This window comes from Bombus pascuorum, chromosome 7 (assembly GCF_905332965.1).
Source record: "Bombus pascuorum chromosome 7, iyBomPasc1.1, whole genome shotgun sequence".
In the NCBI taxonomy this organism is placed as follows: Eukaryota; Metazoa; Arthropoda; class Insecta; order Hymenoptera; family Apidae; genus Bombus; species Bombus pascuorum.
Window position 1 is genome coordinate 12,099,396 of NC_083494.1, and position 18,289 is coordinate 12,117,684.

Here is an 18,289-nt window from a genome sequence, read left to right on the forward strand (position 1 = left end):
CTGAATATAATTCGAAATTACCATTTCTTGTTAATTAACTGTGAAATTAAATTGATGATGCTTTCAGGAGGTCGAAATCGTGATTAACTAAATTCTCATTACTATATCTCTCAATCCCGATATATGTGCCAGTATTTCTCCAGTTAGATTATAGTTATTCCCTAGAGAAGTTATAATTTAGATTATACATATAGAATACTATATATATAGAAGAGATTAATATTAACAACATTGGCAGTACGCATCAAGCCCTTTAAACAACCTGGCACTTTAGAGCCACCTCAATTTCTTACCTTCGTTAAAACTTTCATCTTTCTTTCATTTATTACTCTGTTTTTATCCTCGAATTTTGTAACGTCGAACACGTAGCCGTAGTTTTTCAATGAATCTTTGATGCTTTGTATCATATTCGTTTGCTATTCGACGATACGTGATTTTTCAGTGGCGACGCGGAGGGTAGAAGAAGGAATTCATTTTATTCGCGTTTGAGACCGTACGAAATACATATCTAAGCGATATTGTTGCTGCGAGATATTTTACCTTTAACATTAAATATGATGAAGCAAGAAAAAGAATAGGAAGTTTCGTGCACGACAACTTTTCTTGAAATATTTCAACCGAATACTTCAACGAAATACTACCCTTCGAAAATACGTTCGCGAGATAAAGAATACCGTAGGTGTAGTTAAATTAAACTTGTATGAAGAAGTACTCGAGACTTATTCTTTTCATCTTTGACACGTTGTATAGCCCTTGGAAATATAAAGGAACAGATAAAACCCCGAAAAAGAGTCTTTTCTCTCCGCAGGACTATTTATTTTTGAATCGAATTTTTTAGTTCTGTAACCATCTTGAAAATGCTGGCTTCAGATTTCTATTGAAGAAAGTATCTTTTGAGTAGAATAAAGTTAAAGAGAAAAGTAAGCGAGAAACGATGAGATCGGTGATGTTTTCATGTTTTTAAATATCTCAGGTATTTAATCAGAGAAGATATATTATTATGATATATTATTAATTATTATTAGAAGATACACTCTCTCCCTTTATTATTACAATATATTATTACTTATTATTATAAATAATAAAATTTGGATAAAATTATCTTCGAACATTGGATACTTCGATGTTTAAACAAACGTAGACATTTTTGCACTTAAGTGTATTTTGTTGAGAAAACAATTATTATTTTATAGTTAACTGAAGTCCATATTGTAAAGGTAATTTAAATTTAACGTTAAGTAAGATAAAAAATATGTATTTTCAAATAATTTAATATCGATTCACAATTCCTATTTTATCATAAATCATCTTGAAGTACGTCAAAAGCAAAATGAAATAAAGGGATTATGTCATCAAATTAAAAAATTAAAAAATCGTATCATTAAAAACATTCGATATATTTCTCTCGTACAAGTAAATCAGATACCTTTGCGAGGAATTATAGTTTCAGGGAAATTCTAGAAGCATGTAGTTAGATTTTCCATAAACATTTCATTAGAAGTTGTACTCTTATCTTATCTTTCTGATGGATTTCCATCACGTACAGGGGTAGAAAGTTTCTTCGATTAAGGAAGTTATAGGTGGAATTTATAGGTAATAAGCCGATCGAATATCTAATGATATGCAGTTTTCATCGTTCCCAACCTATTGATCGATACGCATAATATTATTACCCACGGCTGAACGTCTATTGTCTCCATGTTCTTAAGCTTTAAGAGCATTCCCTTCAATTCTTTCTTGTTTTTCGTCATATCCAGCATTATATTTTCCTTTTACCTGTAACTTTCTTAAAAGTTATTTCAGTGAATCTGTAGTTTGAAAGAAGACAAGAAAACCAAAAATTGAAAATTGAGGTTCTGTCTTGAACAGACGAACAGTGCCTTGAGGATTCTTGATTTAATTATCAAAAAGGAAAAAAGATTAAGATCAGTATTCGGAGCAGAGAATTCGTAGATCTTTGGATATGTCCTCGTCACAGATTTTGATATTTTTTCTATACAAAATAATAAAATTATTGGCATCGCGGTTAAATTTTTCGCCTTTATTCGTTGATGCTCTATCACACACTAAAAATGGATTAGGTTCGGTTAGATTAGGTCATAATAGACTGATGATGATTTAGGAAGGAGTATATTTTATGCGTTACGTCTTATGCTTGTACAAAGGAACGAATATCTGAAGACACACTAAGAACGAATAACAACATCACACTGACAGTATTAGAGGCCACACGTAGAAACAAAGGTTGGGAATAATAAATGTAAACACTGAATTATTGTCTAGAATAAGGTTAATATCATATAAGAAAAACAACTTATATTAGACCAAATGTAACATAATATATTTAATTTTCTTTCTCTCGTAACTTTTGATTATCCCAGGCCTGGGACAAAGTGCATTTTACTCAGGACCCTTCTTATAACATACACAAAAATCAGCGAAATTAATGTAAAAGTCCTTTTTCTATAGTTTTATCGTATAAACGTTTACATGTAATTTTACATAATTGTATAATAAATGTATATTTATTATATCTATATATGCAATTATTATACGTAAATTATGTTTAATTAAAAGAATAAAAATATCCTTTTTATGTAAAAAATAATTAATCTATAACAAAAATTGCGATTATCAAGCAGGTTTTTAACTAATTTTCTTTGCTCATACAGTGTTATTAATTTTCTCAAGTTATAGTAAATACAATTATATTTATGAAATAAACAATATACATTTTTAAAGAAAATTTTTGATTTAAAGAATGCAGATCTTTTTCTATATTCTATCCTGTTTCTAAATTAAACCGTATGTTTTTGTCAGGTGAAAAAGTAAATTTTGGGAACGGCCAGTGTGTTAGGAGTCTTGAGTAGAGCGGTAAAATCGAGCCGAATACCCACGTAAAAGGGAAGACTTAGTGATGTCATTTCGGAGAAGAAGCAAGAGTAAAAACATCCAGTAGTATCCCACGATCATGATGTTTCTTTTTATTGCAACCGGCTGAATAATTGACAGGTTCATTGATTTTTCTTCCCTTTACGAATCAACACATTCAACATGAAAGTTCTCGAACTTCTATAACTTTCCCCTTCGTTTACAGAAATAAAGGAAGTAGATTGTTACGTTTCATTACGTTTTTATTACAAATCAAGCTTTTATTGACTACGTCTTTTAACCCCATGTGTATTTAGTAAAAAGAATTATTTATTGTTGAAACATTTTTCAACTGAATTATCAGAAAGTATTGCAAAGCGCGAAACATAAGAGAAGAACATTTCCAAGAAATATGCTTCTCTTTCACGAATTTTACTACAATCTTCCGATATTTTGTTTTGAAACTCTTCCGAAATTTTCATTTTCATAAAGAGAATTATCAATTTTATTCTCATAGAAAAGTAATTGTACAGTAGAAAACGGTTTATTCCCAAAAACACACGAATATATCTTTCACGAATCTTATTACGATCTTTCAATTGTTTTGACGCTGTTCCGAAAGAAATTTCGGGAAAAATGTAGCCAGGAAACTATAGATAGAAAACATATGGTACTTTCAACGCATAAACCGTTTGCGACAAAAATCGACCGGATAATAAACGTTGCTTTCTTCGTGCGCGCAACGAAGTAACTCGAATTCTGCTTTATATTTTTCAGGAGTTCGCCGAAAGGATTCTTAAAGCGGAAACGCCCTTTAAAACCTGCGTTCCAATTCCTCACGGTCACTCGCCCAAATTTCACTACGATTCCCCTGAACATTGAGCAGCAAATCTGCGGAAATGTTCTTCCATCGCACGTATTTCTCCACGTCGCGTCGCCGCGCAAGATGTTACACGCCATCTTATACATGTAATATGTCATGTTACTATGTCTTGGGTATAGTAACAGGATTTATCAAATTCTAGCTTCGAGTAACTTTTTGCATTTCATTGGATATTATAATTATTCAGAATTAAATAGAAGGGTGACAAGCTTTCAGAATCATCAATCTGGAAATATCTGTGGAAATTGGCTTTAGAAATGAACTATTTCCTGGAATGAAACTGTCATTATTTTACCTAATAAGGTTGTAATATTTAATAAGAATATTATGATTTAAAAACTGTCTTAATCCTTTCTCTAATATTTAAGCGATATAAATTGAACAGTCTTTTATTAAAGATTCTTAAAAAATTAACTTTCTCAAATCTCGTGTTACTCTAAACTCTCTATTTTATACGAATTCGAAGAATGTTCTACAATATATACTTTTAAAGTCATATTACTATTTCAATTATTAGATTTAATTATTCTATTTATATATTATATATATTCTGCATCCAATAATCTGTAGTGATATTATATATCCCATTGTATAAAGTGATGATTTCATTGCAAATATCATCCTTCAAATTTTTGTTTGAAAATTTGAAGTACTCGTTTGTACATAAATTCCAACAAATAATCTTTATTACATTCTGTATTAAAACACAAGTTCCACTCCAATGTTCAGAATAATTATTTTCATTTGCAAAATTGAAAAGTAAACTTGAGAATTGGGACATTTCTCCAAAATAACTTTACGTTTGCAAAATTTATAATATAATATAATATAATATAATATAATATAATATAATATAATATAATATAATATAATATAATATAATATAATATAATATATCCTTTTAATTATATTTACAAGAATATGAATTTCTATTCAAATCTAGTTAGTCAGCAGAAAAAGAGATTCACCTATCCCCCACCATCGTTCAAACTAGGATCTATCCCTTTCACGAAATAACTTTCTCCTTAAATTTTACTTTATTTAATTGTATTCATAAGTAAAAACTTAAAGTAAAACCATCCACCGTCGAGTCATAATATTCAGCCCTAAACGAGTTAAAAAAGAAAATTGAGTATTCAAGCCGCTTCAATTCTTTGCGCTTTTTCTGCGCTTGAGAATATTTCGCGGAGTTGCACGTGTATGTTTGACCAAGTATATTCGCGATACGATCCCTTGACGTTCCTTTGGTTGTTCTGTCCCGCTGTATCAGCCCCGAGAAAACCGCTGAGCGATCTTCCTTCTGCTCCCCGCGTTTATCGTGTGTACACGTAAATGCAGAGGGGGTTGGAGAAGCACGTCTGCGCGATGCGCGTCGAGAGAGGAGAGAGCCTCATTCGCGGCCGGTCCGACGTGCTTTTCCACCCTCGACGACAGTCCTGCCGCATCAACGAAACGTGCAACATAATCGTGAGTAAATCTCCTTCACCCTGGCTGATCACACATTCTCTCTCTGTCTTTCTGTGCCGTGTCCTTCGTCCACTCTTAAACCGGATTCACTGGGTATGTGATATTAACAGATTCATTCACGGTCTTTTTCGTCCACCTTCTTTTTTCTTTCGCATTACGGGTAAGATAGCAGTTCCAGATTATATAAAACGTAAAGTTATGTATTACACAATACGTGAATTTATATATTATTGGTAAATGGAAGATTCTTTGGACTAGATGTGAATTTTCTTTGGTGTATAATAATGTAGAATTATATGTATACTTATCTATATACACGATAACTAAAGAGTTCATTAAAATATCGTGGGTCACAACAATTGTAAGATTTCTTTGACCCATATTTAAATTGCATATTCTTGTCAAGTATAAGGTTCTTCGAACTGTAAATAAGTCTTCTTTGGAATATACATAATAACGTGAAATTATATATTTGTTGGTAACCAAAGGATTCTTTAAGATTGTTTCGGTCATAACAAGTGCAAGATTTCTTTGATCCGTAATTAAATTCTTTTGGCTCAGCGATCTTCCTGTTATTGCTTTTGCAAAGATTACCAGAGATAACAAAGAATTTTCTGAATCGAAATTAAATTGCACACTATTGATAAATATCCTTTGAACTTTTTATTAAATTACCCATAATATACTTTCTACTTTTTATACATTTCTTGATAATTATTTAAAGAGATTTCCAAATCTCTTCATTCATAATAACAATTGCAAGATTTCTGTAATTCATAACTATTACAAATTCTTCTAAGCTACTAATATTATATATTACCACAGTTTTTGCAAAAAATAATCAATGGTCTTCGAGAATTTTTCGAGAAATTTTTAAGAAAATTCCAGTCGTGAGACATAGCAAATATTTGACGATGAATAAATTTCAAAAGTTTTTATTCTTCGAAGGATGCATGTGGATTCCTAAGATAGTTAATCGTTCGATTTCCTCGATTAAAGATCGAATTATTCACCGAGTGGTAGATCGGTTTAAGAGTTGATTCAGCGGCGCGGCTCTTTACACTTCGTCGTACGATTTTCTAAATGTTTTCGCGGAGGATCTCATGGAACGACGGGGGTGAAATCACGTTAAACCGCGTGGATAAACCATGGGCCACGGAATCAAGATTAATTCTTTCGCTATTTGTCTATTCTTTGTCTTTTTTTCTTGATATTGTTAAAACCTACATCGTGCAAAAGTTTGAAGATCTCGAACGGAACTTATATAAGATTTTTCGAATGTATCTTGAGAAACTAGCCAAGAATTACATTTTAAACGCATGTTCTCTTTATTTCGAAGAACAGATGAAGCTTTATTTCCATTATATCGTCGGTTTGATAAAAGAGTGAACGGCTTTTAAAATTTCTGTATTTATTTAGTTAGATAAATTATAAGAATATAATTTATTTCAATTCAATTATGTAATAACTATACTGACTGACAATAATACGAGAAAATGCTATAAATATTAAACAAAAATGACGTAAAGTATATGGAGGAGATACGTATAAACAATATTTTATTGTAATGTATCTAAGTAGAAAGTGTTACAAGAACATACAACTCAAAGAATATCAACTAGATTGTACAAAAAAAACAAAATTGTTTCGTTACTAAATAATTGAATAATTAATTATTTTGTACTTTAAATTAACCTCTTGGAGAATTTACTTTATGTAGTACCGTCACTCTTCTGGCATATCAACGATATAATTTGATAAAAGATATTTTTGTCTCTGAAAAAATATATATTTCGTTGGAGATTTAAACGATGTAATTTTTCTTATACATTACATAGTAGCATCGTAGTGAAACTTCTGTGGGTTCACGTTTTGATCGATTCCCTTCGTGCTATTATTAAATCATTTCGAGTAACCGGCTAATGATACGGAAGCACTTTCTCTTTTTATAAGCACCCGATAGCCGAGATTATAACTTTACATCGATCGTAATACATTTATTATCTCCCGGAATGAGAAAAGATCCATGATTTGTTGAGATTTATACGAAAAATAAAATTAATCGAACTTTTAATATAATATAAACAACTAAACGTAATCACATAGAACGCAATACATTTTATAGGCTGTTGCTATTAATTTTGTAACAAATTAACTGACGTTAATTGTTAATCAAAGAAAAGAGAGGAATAAATTGAGAGAGTAACTGTTTCGATCGCTAAATAGTCAAGTTATTAATCACGTAGAATTACGTATTTATTTTTACGTAATTTACGTAAAAATAACGTATTTATTTTTTGAAAACTGTCAGTTCTGATATTTTAAAAGTTTATCCTCGGATAGTCTCATTTTTAACTTTTATGTATTTCTCATCGTCAATCTTAAATATTATCGCAACTTAATTACTTGACAATTTAAAATATTAAAAGTTCCAACACAAGCACTATTGTTTTTTCTACTAAAAATTTGGGTCCCTTTATTATTAAAATTTCTATTTAACAATCTAAATTCGCCTCTTGTAAGATAAATAATCCCAAATTTTAATAACAGCGTATATCGTACAAACACAAAAATACAAAAATAAATAAAACATATGTGCGTCATACCTGAAGACTTGTAAATTCAAAAAATCTTTGCCAGCCAAGCCGAATCCATCCATATGAAAAACTCTTCAATTTAACTTTTCTGTATTTCACCACTTTTTCACAATTTTTCAAAATTAATCCATACCGAGAACGTTTTCAGAGAGAAGTGCTTTCAAAGAGTTTTCGCGCGTGCGAAACGCGGAACGCGGAACGCGGTACGTTTAATCGAAAACGAATTTTTCAGCGAGCGGAGGAGAATTTCCGCAATTATTCGAAATTAAGGTCCTCCAATATGGCACAGTTCTTTCGACGATATCGGGGAACGATGCTTTACCAACCATCCCCGTAGCTGTTTTTAAACGATCCGAGGAAACGCGGTTAGCAGAACGAGATTATAAACGACAGTGTCACCGTTTGATCCTTTGTTTGCTTTTGCACAATACAAAATGCAAACACTGCCTCGTGTGCCCAGCCCTCGTCTTCCACGAGATTTCTCGACCATGACATTCGCGGTTCGATTCAAGAACTGTTTGTATACAATTGTCTTCGAGGTTTCAAATTGTTTGAAACGTAGAATCTACAAAGGTGAAGATCACGTTCGTGTTATTTTTGTGTTGATTAAGATTGTGAGAAGTAACATGATATACCTACTATGTATGTAACTATTTACGTGTAGCATGTCGTTTTTGTGTGTTTGCGTTGAGATTTTGTTGCATTAAATATTATTTTGTACGACGAGGTTGTGGGATATTTCACTAAACAACTTGGAGACATTTGAGTTTATAGGTTATAACTATAGATTCTAAATTAATTGAACATTATTGAAACACTTGCAAAATATTTTAATGAACAACTGAACCTTGGATTCGTAGATTATGTAATAGAAGATTATTGAAACACTTGATGCCACGTGTTATTTGAGAGCGAAATTATGATAATATTTATAATGGCTGGAGCACTTCAGGACAGGACTTGACACGACAGGGCTAGTTATGATGTCATATCGGAGGAGAATAAGTGATCGCTGAGCCCTCTTGCGCGATAGATTACGAACTAACAATGTTAGTGAATTGGCAAGTGACAAGATGAAGGTTATATTTCTCTTTCATAATTTTGCAAATTTACGTCAAACCGGATAGTCGAATGAATGATTTACTTTGTTACTTCATTTTACATAGTGAGGACTTTATTAATATTAATAACTCGTAACTTGTAACTTATAGACTTTTACTAACGATATATTTCAAAAGGGTTCCGCTGTTAGAGAAGTTATAGCGGGTATCGTTAAATGTTGAAAAATGTGAAAGTGTGATTCAAGAATTTTTGTTTCAAAGTACATAATTGGATCTGAGAAGAATCTTATTTAAATGTAAGTTTTTCAATAAGTTTATATTTGTTTAAATTGTTTTCCTTATATCGAAATATTGTTCTAATTTTTTCTTTATTTTATTTTAACTTTCATCCTCAAAATTTTCTTTATTGAAACATTTCGACCACACGGTAATTCGAAATATTGTAAAACTAAATATAAGCGAACTTGAACGTCCTAGGAAAATTGTCAAAGCGTAATAATAAATCGATAAAGAAAATTTAGAGTGCAAAGCGTTTGCTTATACATGCATCGCGTTTGAGCAAATGAAATTGCCATGTTGTTCGTTCATTCCTACTTCGTGCCTATTCATGCGTTGTAAAACTTTCTACTCCCCTAACCTTTCAGTTAACCTAAGTATAGTTTCATTACAACTTTTATTTAAATGATCGAATAAAAGCTGATTTTATATCATCAAATAGCTGTATCGATTTCTAGTGAATTAACAAGTACTCGGAATAAAAATTTCAGAGAGATAATAGTATAAACGAGTCAGTCTTATGAAATTACTTTTTAGTGCAAATGTCACTCAAAAATATTGCTTTTTAATGTAGCTATAATGTAAAAGTATTATTTACTAATATTATCCAAATTAATTTTGATTAAGCCTAAACTTTAATTCTGCAATTTCAAATTCATTCAATTAGAATTAATCCCGAATAAAATAAATTATACACAAGAATCATAAACAAATTATCAGCTTCAAAAAAAGAAATACATCGTCATAGAATTAATACTATAAAAAGTTACTTCTTACAATCTTATCATAAATTACCAATTTTTCAATATGAAAATTCTTATCTCAGAGTTATATTGAATTTGTAAAATCATATGAAATTCTATTAATACTGGAAATTATTCTTTAGTGATATGAAATACAAATATTTTTTGAATTGAGCCTCGAGAAGTGTTTCCACACACACCTCTGTGCCTGGAAACTACTTTTTGCCAAGGTGTTGCGTACACGTGAATCGTGTGTTGTCCTGACAGCACTAACCGTCCCCTGCCCTTTTTTTATGAATGTAAACCACAACAAACAACTGTGCACAAATACTACTTTATGTGTGTATATGTGTGACAATAACGTGCCCCGTCAAAGTTATAACCAATATATTCTATTCTTTTCAAGAGAAATCAAGAGAGTGAATTTCTCGTTTGGGAGATTTCAGGATCGTGTCGACGATCAGACATAACAGAGTTCTCAGTAGAAAAATTCACGTTAGAAGCAATAGATTTCAATTAAATTCGTTTTTAGAAAGAAAGAAGATAGAGAGGAAATAAACATAGGTAAAATAATAAGATCCTATAATTACACGCTAAATTTGATCGTCAATAGGCTTCACTAGCCTCTTCCATCTTCGTAACATCGACAGAAATTGAACTGATGTAGCCTTTAATTAAAATTATTTCAATTAAACAAAATGAAAGTAGGTTAAATAGAAAAAGATCGTAGAATCACATCCTAAATTTTATTAATATAGCGAGTAGTAATACCTGTTTCAGCAGCTTCTTCTACTTTTATAATGCCATCAGATATTTAATAGCCTTCAATTAAAATTATTTGAATTAATTCCTTAAAACGTAAATTTCTCCTCGATTTATTAATAGGAGCGATAAAAATAAATTTCCTTTATAGTAAAGGAATCAACAATGCAAGTAGGTATAGTATAATATATTTTTTAGAAGATATATAGATATTTTAGTTTATAAAATATCGTAGCTGAAATCTATAAAGATCAATGGCTAAAATAATCAACTAAATCAGAAATAATTCATGTTCCTATATATCATAAACATGATCATTAAGCGGATAAAAAAGGAATAAGAAATAGGTGAAATAAAAAAAATCTTATGCTCACATCACAGATTCTATCAGTAATGCGCTTCGCCATTTCTTTCCACCTCCATAATGTAGTCAGAAATCAAACTAATAGCTTCCAGTTTTGCTCTTACTCTCAGGCCAGCCCACTTAAACTCCGAATATAGGGTGCAGCGCTTTCTATCTGGTGAGACGAGCTAAATTCAACTTGTGAGAGCAAAGTTACGTCGTACGCAGGTATCGTAAACAGGTCCTCGTGCTCCATGAGTAGGTCTATTGTTCGTTGTGAAAAGCGGTCGAGAACACGCTTTGATTCTGAACATATTTCGCCACTGTTTCGTCGTTGCTTTCGTTTCTGTGACTTCGTTTCGTTCCTCCTCAGTGTTAAACAATGCAGGATTCCTAGTAGACGGTGGCAGGGTCGACGTTCAGGCCGACTTTTTCACTCATTGTTCCGGAGGGTGAAACACGTAACTGGGTCAAAGTTTTTCGATCGATCGGTCGAGTCGTTAAGTTCGACGCGTTGGCGGAGAGGAAGAAAGGTGGAGGAAAACCTGTTGGTTCCTTGTTCATTCAAGTATTCAAGGAATAATTTGCTAGGCACTTGTCTTAGTTCCTTTGGTGAGACATTCCTTGTCACAGCGGATGTAAGATACAAAGGATGAACATTTAGGAATTTTTGCTTCATATTCATATTCATGTGTCATACATTACACGGGTCTCTCAGAAGCTGATCTGGTCAATACCAATATTTCTTAATTTCTTCACTTCATTACATGTTGTTTCGTCACACCAAATTTGATTTGTCGAAATACTGTTATAATTGTTTTCTGATATGCGTGCATATAATTTCTTATCACAATTTCCCTACTTGAATTTAATGTCTGGAAATGAATAGCTGCTTAATTCAATTGAGTTGACTTGCACCACGAATGCAATACGCTGTCTCATTCGAGGTCACCATTATTACAATTCTATCGTATCACAGGCCTAGGTTTTGTTGTTAGGAAACGACATTTATTTCATAAATTGAAAGATGTAGCCAATATTTGAATTTAGCATACAGAAGGAGATAAAAATTTGTACGAAGCAGTTCTTATTAAACGAGACTTATTAAATCTTGATAATATACTAATGGAACAACGTGTTGTTGCATCGGATATCGTATAGAACCAATAAGAATAGAGAAATTCGTGCGAAGAATATCAAATACAATTGCTTACTATGAACATAAGGTTGACTTCAAGCGACTTGGCTAGTCTGAACAGGATTATTGAAACGAATACGTTCGCGAAAATTAGAATATGTCTGAGTCGTTGAAATTGTGCATGTCGGAAAAATTGTGGAGAGGATTCCGATCGAGCAATTTCGCGGGCAACCACGGAATGGAACTTTTTCCTTCCGGAGTAATCACGTAGCCTGTGATTGGAGACATCGAATGCATATGGTAATTTGCCAGATCTCCTTTTGCCGCGGCTCCTTCCGTACGTCGATCGATCGCTTTTCGCCTCTTTTCCGCGAACGAAATCTGTTTTAAATCCGCCCCGATAAAAGCAACTCTGCGAGATGAAAACTAAGAGAGTCCACGTCGACGACTTTATCCACCGTATAATTAGAGTAATTTTGACATGGAATGCGATTAGTAGATTAATAGGTTTCTTAGTAGATTAATAGGTATTTAGTAGAAATTGAAACGTGCAAAAATATATAGTATCTACATAATATGCAAGAATATATAAAATATTCAAAGTATAGCACTTGTTAGAATATTTAACAAGCGAAACAAATTTCTATTTAGTTTCTATTTCTTTTAATTATTTTTATAAAAATCTGTATATTCGAATTGAGGATACTGTAGTTCAGAGCATCTGTTTTTAGCGACAGTTTTTCTAAGAAAAATCGGAAGATTTTTCGAAGCATTTACTGCGGTCACGGTCACTTAAACATACTGCGACCATTATTGCTTGATTCTGTCTGCTCCACTTATTTCACTGGAATAAACCAAGACGATTCGTAATTCCTTGATGGTATAATAAAATAACGAAGAATTTAGAATGAAAGATTAAGAAAGTAATTATTTTTTTATCAAGGATTCGCGTATTACCAACGATATCAATTATTAAAATTTTATCTGAATTTCGATTTCTCGATAGAAAGGAAAGAGATGTTGCCTGGTGTTGTAACACTCGTCGTTAATTGGCTTCCTCAACGAACAATTGAAACAAATCGCGCAAGCATTAAACGGTGTATCGTTAATGATACACATCGTCGTTTGAGATTCAAAGTAGAGCTCGTTCTAATTAACGCGCCACCTGGCTACACCTTGTTCGATTCTACATGCACATAGAAATACTCTTACTCGCTTTAATGATAAAAATCGGATGATACTACCGTTTAAGATCGTTTTAATCGAGAAATTCAGTGGAAAATGATGCTGTAAGCGTAATTTTCACAAGAAAACGATATTCGAGGTTTGTATTTGTTTCGAAAATCTCCTTACGAATTTCCAAATTCTCGTGAATATGTATACTGACGTATTTTAATATTTGGAAGCATACAGATCTTTCTTATCAACATTTATCTCTATCCTTATCGGTTTTCAATTTTCAATATCAAATTAAAGATTTAATGATTTATATCATTATCTTGAATCTCCCATATAAGATTAAAGGTTTAAAAATGTTTGCTGTTTACCATCAAATTTAATCTTTGGTAACAATAACAATTAAATAGCGAATGATCCAAGTAAGATTATTTTCCTTAAAGTTCTTTTGTAAAATTATTACATTGTGTTCCTTTCGTGTTGGATCTCTAAATTTTCTATCCTCGTAGTATTGGATTCTTTCTGTTTTCAGCCGATTGCTACATCATCGCGTTTGAAAACGACTGAAGCGACCAGAAATTAAGCAGAAACGCGATGAAATGCGATCGAAATGAGATTTCCTTCGTCCGAGATTCTTTCCCGTAGTCGATTTCATCGTCGACACGTCGTTAAGAATCATCTCCCACGTTCATTGGTCGATCGTTAATTTCTGTTGAGAACCCGATACCATCGTCGTTAAATCGCATTTCTGCGAGTAATTCACTTAACGATCTCCCATGGTACCGTTAATTAACGATGGTCAAAGTATCGAAAAAAGGAGCAACCATGTTGAAATCGAATAACCGGCCAGATTGTACACCTCGTCTTTTCCACTTTCCAGCCGACTCGTGTTGTAACTTCGCAACTGTTAGCTATTAATCCCTTTTATTGCTTTGCTTTTCCACTTAGTCCTTTAATGTGGAATATTCGTTTTATTTTTTGCTCAGCTTTCTCTTTCAATCTCTAGACTTCGTAGGAAATGATCGTGGCAATTTTTATACCAATGTTTACGGCTGTTGAACATATATTGGGTTGGTAACTAAGCGATTGCGGATTTTGTCATTAGGTGGTATTGACAAAATCCGCAATCACCTAGTTGCCAACCCAATAGATGGATGTAAGTATCTTTCGCGATTAAAATACGAAAAATTTAATGTTACTGTTTGGAATAAGGTTAGGAATAAGAGAATTCGTAAGGTCCACGTAATTTGTACACTTTGCCTTACGAGTTGTATTATTTTTAAAGTTGCAAACACAAAATAAACGCGTAACAATTGCGAAGACGAATTCATCGAGCATTTGAATGGATCCTTTTGATCGAGGTACAGATAATTCTTCCTTTACGTTAACATAATCTTGCCTCTTCAGACGCTCCTCTCGATATCTGCCTGCTCAATAACTTTATCATATTGTGATCGGTAGAAAATTAAATAAGCACTTCTCTTCTACCAGATGATATTGAAGTTTTGTTTCGTTAAAAATCGAATGAGATTTTAATTCTTGCTGCTCTTCCCCGTAGCATATAACGATTTTTCTCTTAATTCCCCTTGAAAGCCATTTCAATCATGGATGACCTCATTGGAAGAAATTATTTATTAACTCTGTTTCTTCTTTTTCATCTAGCTTACGATAGCAATGAAAGCAAATAAGAGCAGGAAATTTGTACGAAGATACGAATTTACATAGTCGATGGAAATTCGTGCTAAACGTTGAAGCGTGAAAGCTTTAATCTGCATCAAGATGAAGCGTTTAATTATTATCGCTGGATCGAATGATCGACCTTGGAAACTCCTTTGAATATAAATCTGTTTGATGGTATTGCTGTATCTTTAAGGCTAATTAGCTTGGGCGATTCGTGTGAGCGTATTTTGAAGTCGAGATTTGAATTTCTATTTAATGTTTTCGATTCTTTGTTATAAAGAAGATTGTCTTTCAAAAGAAAATCTTAGGGGCAATATTTATCTATAATTCTTAGATTTTAAGGTAATTAATTCAATTTTACGATACCATACTCTTTTCATTCCAATTTTATTCTAATGTTATTTTTCTCTACGCTAATACTGTTTGTTTATATTAGAAAAATAATATAATTATATTACCAACAAATCTATTCCAGACTTCTACATATACAACAATTTGTTTATTCAATTTATCGAATCCAATTGATTGCGAACCGATCAAGCAATTTCATTTTCTAGTAGCAAAACATTCGTTCCACGTGACGTGATTTAATTAATAACGCGACGCGGAATAACCTGTTCCAGTGGTCCTTAATTAGTCTTCAATGCTAATTCAACTAATTGGAGTTAATTGATATCTAGATCTGTTCGTCGATTAACTCTAATAATTTAGGGTCATCTGTTTCATTCGTAGAATAATGCATATAGGTGATAATTCTATCCATCATCCTATTTTTGTCCACTTAATATTCTATTATCTGATGTTTGCAAAAAGATGGTATTAAAATGCGAACAAATTTTACTTATAGATATATTTTTTCATGCATTTTCATAATTCTTTTTTCATCTTAAATTTGGACAATGTTTTCAATATTATATTAACAACTGATATATGTAGCAAATCAGTTGTTTAAAAAAAAATTACATATACAAAATTATATGCAAAAATAAGTATAAAAATCTTATATATATATTTGTAAGATCTAAAAACTTAAATTGTACATTTTTAAACAATATAAATTCTTTTCGCACATTCTCAAGCATAGCTTCACGCAATCTGCGTTGCGTTTTATTTTGCAACTGTATCTGCAGTACGATAGGCATAAGAAATTACGATAAATCTTCATTCCACTTTCAGTTTACTTCTATTTCGTGTTTGAAACTTTCCAATTTTTTTTTTTTCTCTTTTGTTCACTGTCGAAATTTGAGAATTCGGGAGCGTACACATGGCGATGTTTCGTGAGATGGGACAGACGCGTGTTTTATCGAGGAAAACGCGGCAGATTCAATTAGTTAGAGAGAACACGAGATGCTTTTACCGGCAAGAACGTTGATACCGCGGTTGGGAAACGCGATATCACCCGATCGATTAAATTCGAAACTATCAACACGATACAGTTTTGAAACGGTTCCCACTTTTGAAAGGTAGGAACTTTTTCCCGGAACTTTTCCTCTTCTTCTCTTTTTCTCTTTCAATATAAACGCGACATTTTGTTAGAATGTGCAGATTCAGTTTTGAATTTTGTATGAAAGGTTTAAAAATTTTGTAAATCTCATATTCTGTACGTGAATATGAATTTTCACAGATGTGCGTTTCGCGTAATATAAAGTAATTAAATGAAATGTCGTGTTTTCTTATACGATTAATATTCTATCACAGAATATGTAATAACGATTAAAGATTTCGTGAAATTCGTGGTATATTAAATTATACCAATTTCATACTTTCCATTGGCCGGAACTTTACAATTGAAACTTGAACAATGTATATAACAATTTATTTTATTTGTTTTCAACTGCAGTGTGTTCAATGAAATATACATTGTAGCTAATTAATTTAAGCTTATTAAGTTACAGAAATATTTTCACAGTAGATAAATTCTTATTAAAATTCCAGGAAAATGTGATATAATTTGAAATTTAGTTTCTCTTATGTTATTTTTCATGGATATAGTAAAAATTCTCTTGAAATGAAAGAAACTTTCGTAATAGGCTATTTAACTTCGAACTTATGAGAAGAATGAATATCCTGAAAATAAGTTTCCATATTACTTCTATTCTTCTACATATTTGTTAGTTCTAATCAAAGAGGAAATGCCATACATTTTAATCTTGCACATGTATTGCGTAACTCAACATCTGCACACGAGCTTTGTGAAAATTAAACTCTTTCTAGGTCTCGAATGTAAATTACATCTTTTCTACACTTTTGGTATTCATATTCTGTGATGAGTTTTTCTTGAGACTTTTTCATATTTCTTATAAAATATACAGAGTTAAAAGATAGAGGAATTTAAGGTGTCATAGTACTCATCACGAAAAGTATAAAATACTAATAACGAACAAATGTGCGTTTTAAAATCGACATTTTTAAAATTGTTAAAATCGTCCAATTAATTATTATACAAAATTTCTAATATTTTTTAAGCCATAAAAACCTAACACGAATCATAAACCATTTGAATCTTGACTTACACCTCTATGATTTCTTTGCTCACTGGAATTCCTCCTTAGATTGTTATTAAGAAAACGAAACTTCAGCCTTGCCTCGGCGATAAATGTTACATAGTTAAGGGTTAGCCTTTGTTCAGTTTTTGATTACTATGAATTCACCTTTGGATTTTTCCACTTTTATTTCTTCAGCGTTCGGTATATTCCACGCACGAAGGCGATTAAAAACTGTGTGAGAAAAATACTTGTACTCCACGACCAAGATTTGTTTCACCTGGGTTAATTGCAACGAAAGTCGCGCGAAAGGGAAGGATTTTGTGTAATTATCCAGGCTTGGCTTTAACAAAGTAAATGAGGCAGCGTGTTTAATTTATAGTTAGTCGAAGTATCTCGTTTAATTAAATTTTTAAGCAACCTACTTAATTGCACGCCAACTAACATCGAAATTACTTTGTCTCGACTGTTTTGCACTAATTACTATTCGATTAAATTTTTACGCGTTGTTTGACGTGCGTTCTACTGTTGTTCTTCAATTTGAAAATTAATTGTAGCACGAGAAATTCAATTTTCTTTTTACTGGATGGAGAAGTCGTAACGGAAACGTGATGTGCTAAAAAATTGTTGGATTTTAAAGTGCTTACTATTGTATCCATTAAGAGCACTTAACTTGGTAAGGAGCGCCTTATAAAATTCAGGAAAATTTCGTAGAAGAGTTTAAGTTCGGGGGAAACTTTGCTGGAAGTTAAGAAAACACCGTCTTACACGAGAACCATATTTATGGGCACAAGCCATCGATTATGTGT

General features: G+C 32.1%; 2 protein-coding genes across 10 annotated transcripts in view; one reads left to right on the forward strand and one right to left on the reverse strand.

Annotated features, from left to right (window-relative positions):
* The window catches only part of LOC132908713 (MAP/microtubule affinity-regulating kinase 3-like), a 51,066-nt gene extending 43,220 nt beyond the window's left edge, over nt 1–7,846 (reverse strand). The window contains exon 1 of the mRNA XM_060962972.1: nt 7,828–7,846. The gene's annotated coding sequence lies outside the window, so the exon portion shown is untranslated. The remainder of the gene's footprint in view (nt 1–7,827) is intronic.
* The window catches only part of LOC132908706 (uncharacterized), a 159,325-nt gene continuing 146,160 nt past the window's right edge, over nt 5,125–18,289 (forward strand). For 4 of the 9 annotated variants that reach the window (XM_060962942.1, XM_060962948.1, XM_060962949.1 and 1 more), the window contains exon 1: nt 5,148–5,221. The gene's annotated coding sequence lies outside the window, so the exon portion shown is untranslated. Of the gene's footprint in view, nt 5,315–18,289 lie in introns of all 9 variants that reach the window. The other 5 variants (XM_060962943.1, XM_060962951.1, XM_060962952.1 and 2 more) reach the window with 4 other exon arrangements.